Below are 4,604 nucleotides of genomic sequence, written 5' to 3'. Positions count from 1 at the left end.
ACAAAGGACTTCTCCACTAAAAGCAAAAAAAATAAAGTGTTGAATTGTTTGAAAATGAATTCAAAATTATGATCTTTTTTTTTAAATTTTTTATTGTGGGTTGTTCAAAACATTACAAATTTCTTGACATATCATATTCCACACTTTGATTCAAGTGGGTTATGAACTCCCACCTTCACCCCATACACAGATTGCAGAATCACATCAGTTACACATCCATTGATTTACATATTGCCATCCTAGTGTCTGTTGTGCTCCGCTGCCTTTCCCATCCTCCACCATCCCCCCTCCCCTCCTCTCCCCTCCCCTCCCCTCCTCTCTCTCTCTACCCCCTCCACTGTAAACAGGGACACTGCTACATCGATGTTCATAGCAGCACAATTCACAATAGCAAGACTGTGGAACCAACCTAGATGCCCTTCAATAGACGAATGGATAAAAAAAAAATGTGGCATTTATACACAATGGAGTATTACTCTGCATTAAAAAATGACAAAATCATAGAATTTGCAGGGAAATGGATGGCATTAGAGCAGATTATGCTAAGTGAAGCTAGCCAATCCCTAAAAAACAAATGCCAAATTTGATATAAGGAGAGTAACTAAGAACAGAGTAGGGACGAAGAGCATGAGAAGAAGATTAACATTAAACAGAGATGAGAGGTGGGAGGGAAAGGGAGAGAGAAGGGAAATTGCATGGAAATGGAAAATTATGATCTTAAGGATAAAGAGATAAGAGTACAAACTAATAACTCAATGAAATTGGGAAATTAATTTCATGATCTGAATGAGAAATTCAGCAAAGAGATAGAGATCAGGAATAGTAATAAACAGAAATCTTGAGACTTAAAATTGTGATAAGTAAAATTAAAAAATGCAGGCATGAGACTCAATTTCATTGGTTCTTGCTCTTCTTATTCCTGGAATTAAATCATGAGGTTGTTTGAAATTTTTAATTTTGTTTGATATAAATATTTATTTCTATAAATTTTCCCAATAGTATAGCTTTTTCTGCATAATGATGCCAGCTTTCTGGTATTTCATGTGTTTCTTCTTAATATCAATTGCTGCCTGTGGTAGGTAAAGTTCTTGGGGACAGTAGGCTAAGTTGTAATTCTAAGTGCCCGTAAACTTCCACTTTCACCACTTGAATTATGTTTATCAGATCAGTTATGTTTATTTTCAAACATTTTATAACAGGTATACTAGTTCTTATAATTATTTGATTAGATATTAAGTAAATCCATATAAACCTTATGAGTATAAAAAGAAATTTGTTAAATCTATGAACACTTTGATTGAATACTTGTCTAGATTCATTATGGTAAAGTTTAAAAATGGGTCATTAAATGAGGTATAGGTGACATATTCTAAAAGTTTGGGTGCAGAATCTTAAAATTATGGAATTTTGCACTGTGTTTTGTGATTTTTGATTTTCACTCTATAATAAAGAAAAAGAAATTGGATATTAATAATAGAAAATATTTCATTGTATCTTTTTAAAGAATGCATTGTGTTTAAGATACATTATATTTAGCTCATTTGCTATAATAATATCAATTTCTTAAACTAAAAGATCAATATGTATAATGACTGGAGAAGATTTTTTCTTTCTTTTTCTAGACATACTCAAGGCTTCATATCAGGCAAAACTCTGCTAAAGAGGAAGAGGTTCTTCCAATGACTAAAATAGAGTTACCTCTACCTACTGAGATTTATAGATGCAATGAAAATAATTTATAGGGATCATGGGTCACTTTTTAGAAAATAGTTTTACATAGATAAAGGCAACTTGAAATATGTAAATGTATCAGTTCAGTGATAAGTTGTATTTAAATGAAGAGTAATGATATTAAAAATCCTCATTTTAAATAATACTCATAGGAATAATGAAGAGCTCTGACATAGAAAGCAGATGATCCACGTACTGGAATTAAGCTTGTGCCATTTTCAGCCCTTAGAATGTCACTTACTGCCTCAATTTATCAATCTCATGTTCATCATCTGTTTTGAATTCATAAGACATTTTGATTCATACAACTTAGAGAACTAATCATTCATAAAAGTTTATTTTTTCTGTGTCTAGTACTTTCACTTCTATAAAGCTTATCTACATGATCAGTATGAAGTGAAATCTGTTAAATGTATGAACACTTCAATTGAATGTGAGTTCTCACATTTTGGATAGATTTTTTTTACCTATTAGATGTAGATATTGGGCTAGTTATTTAATATCTCCGAGCTTTTCTCTTATTTTATGAGGGAGCCCATAATCATGCTTACATTCTAGAGTGAAATGACAGGTGGAGAGACCTTATGACAGTGCCTTCCATCCATAGCAGACCTGAGCCAGAAAGCAAGGCAGTTTCAAATTGCACTTCTTTCTGAAGTGCATCTACATTTTTCATATGTTTTATTTCATGGCTTGTCACAATGGCTGTGCAAATTAGATAGATTAAATAAGTATTAATTCCATTTATGAATAAGAAGTCTAAGTAAAATGTTGGTTCAAAGATTTGGCTAGGACAAGTTGCAGAATTTGGGTGAAAAGCTGGCTGTCATTCTTACCTGACACTTACCTCTGTGAAAGGACACTCTTCCACTCGCACCACACTAGGTACTATGGACTGTATAAGCAGAGGTTAGGATTATGCATGTGCACTTATGAAACTGAAGATAATTTGAAGGACATAAAGTATACACATAGATAATAGGTATAATGACAATAGAAGGACATAGACAAAAGCGCTATAAGATATCAGAGGAGGGTCAAATATATATGGCCTGGATCAGACAGAGAATGCTGCTCCAGGATGGAGGGACACAATCTGCAGCTGTCAAAGGGATGGCATCTGGGCCAGTATGAGTGAATAGAGAAGGAAACTAATCTGCTGAGACATTTCTGTGTTCTGAGTACTGAGATGGTTCCTTGGATCATCTCAATTAGTGCTAGAAAATTATTATCGGTCTTCAATTTTGAAATCAGTAAGTTAATTTTCAGAATGGATATCTCCTTTCCAAGAGCAGAATCCATGAATACAAAATATAATTTGATAGATTTATCCAAAAATCAAGTTTTTTGTTTGTAGTTAATCTGTGAAAGTAGAGATGTGAGACTAGTGCAGTTTAGTGTGAGAGAATGATATAAATGTTTGTAGAGGACAGTCATGAGAGGAAGGGTAAATTAGAAATATAACTTTTCTTAAATCAAAGAGAGCTTGCTTAGGATGAGTGGAATCTAAAATTTGAGAGAGATACTGGATTCTAAATGTGATGATTTGTGACAATCAGCCTCAGTGAGGGATTTTAACAGATGTGACATGCAATGGGGAGATGATACAGTTTTTTCAGTAAAAGTCATATTAACTAACATGCTTCTTTTAAAGTAGCTACTTTATTTTGAGTGCTTAACAAGTCTTAGATTCTAAAATGTGTACTTAGTTTATATTGTTCTGCTAGACAAAACTTTCAAAAAATATTGACCCTCAGGTTTCCCCTAGATTATCTAATCAGAATCTCCAAGGGAGAAGCTCAGGATTATGGCTATATAAAAAAATTCCTAAGTGATTTGTATGTGTGTGTGTGTGTGTGTATATATATATATATATATATATATATATATAATTATATAGAATTATAAAATTATATATATATATAATTTTTTTTCATTCATTCCTGGGGTTTAAACCCGGGATGTTTAATGACTGAGCCACATCTTCAGCCCTTTTTATTTTATTTATTTTGAGACAGGACCTCACTATGTTGCTCAGAGTCTTGCTAAATTGCTGAGGCTGGCCTCAAACTTGCCATCCTTCTCAGGCTCTAGAGTCTCTGAGATTACAGGCATGTACCACTATGTCAAGCAGTAGCTAGATTTAAAATGAACATATTCTTTGAGACATTGTTAGTTCCAAATTATCCAGGATCTGAGCCCTGAGCTTCAAGAGTATTGGGGCCAAGAGGAAGGGTGAAAGTGCCTAGGAGCTGGGATTGACTGTATAAAGGAGCTATAGAGTTAGCGATTTGGGTTGCAGCAGAAAATTGGTCAGGATTTGTAGGCTGGGAGGGCTGTGGTCTCTCTGAAACTGATTTTTTCACCAAAAGTATAGAAAATATTGACCTATGGACTTTCCACAATGTGAAAAGAAGATTAGAATTGGGTCAAACTTTGAGGTGACACACATGGTTTTGAATGTGGTGTGCCTCCTAGCAGCAGAAGCAGATGCTGTCTTCTCCAAGTTGTCTTCACAGATCTTACACTCAGTATATGAACCCTACTGATTGGGGAGGTTTAAAGACAACTAGAAAGTGAGGCACTGTAAGACTAGGCACAGTGGTGCACACCTGAAATCCCAGCAATTTGGGAAGCTGAGGCAGAAGGATCACAAGTTTGAGGCCAATCTCAGCAACTGGTGAGACTATGAGCAACTTAGGAAGTCCCTATCTCAAAATTTAAAAAAATAAAAAGGATTGGGGATGTAGCTCACTGGTAAAGCACCCCTGGATTCAATCCCAAGTACCTCCAAATAAAGGAGGAGGAGGAGAGGGAGGAAGAGGAGGAGGAGGAGGAGGAGGAGGGAAGAAGGAGGAAGAGAGGAGCAGAGG

Source organism: Marmota monax, unplaced genomic scaffold (assembly GCF_021218885.2).
Source record: "Marmota monax isolate L192 unplaced genomic scaffold, Marmota_monax_Labrador192_F-V1.1 WCK01_AAM20220418_F8-fsc00045, whole genome shotgun sequence".
Taxonomy (NCBI): Eukaryota; Metazoa; Chordata; class Mammalia; order Rodentia; family Sciuridae; genus Marmota; species Marmota monax.
The sequence above is the reverse complement of the archived record's forward strand: the minus strand, read 5'-3'. Positions refer to the sequence as shown.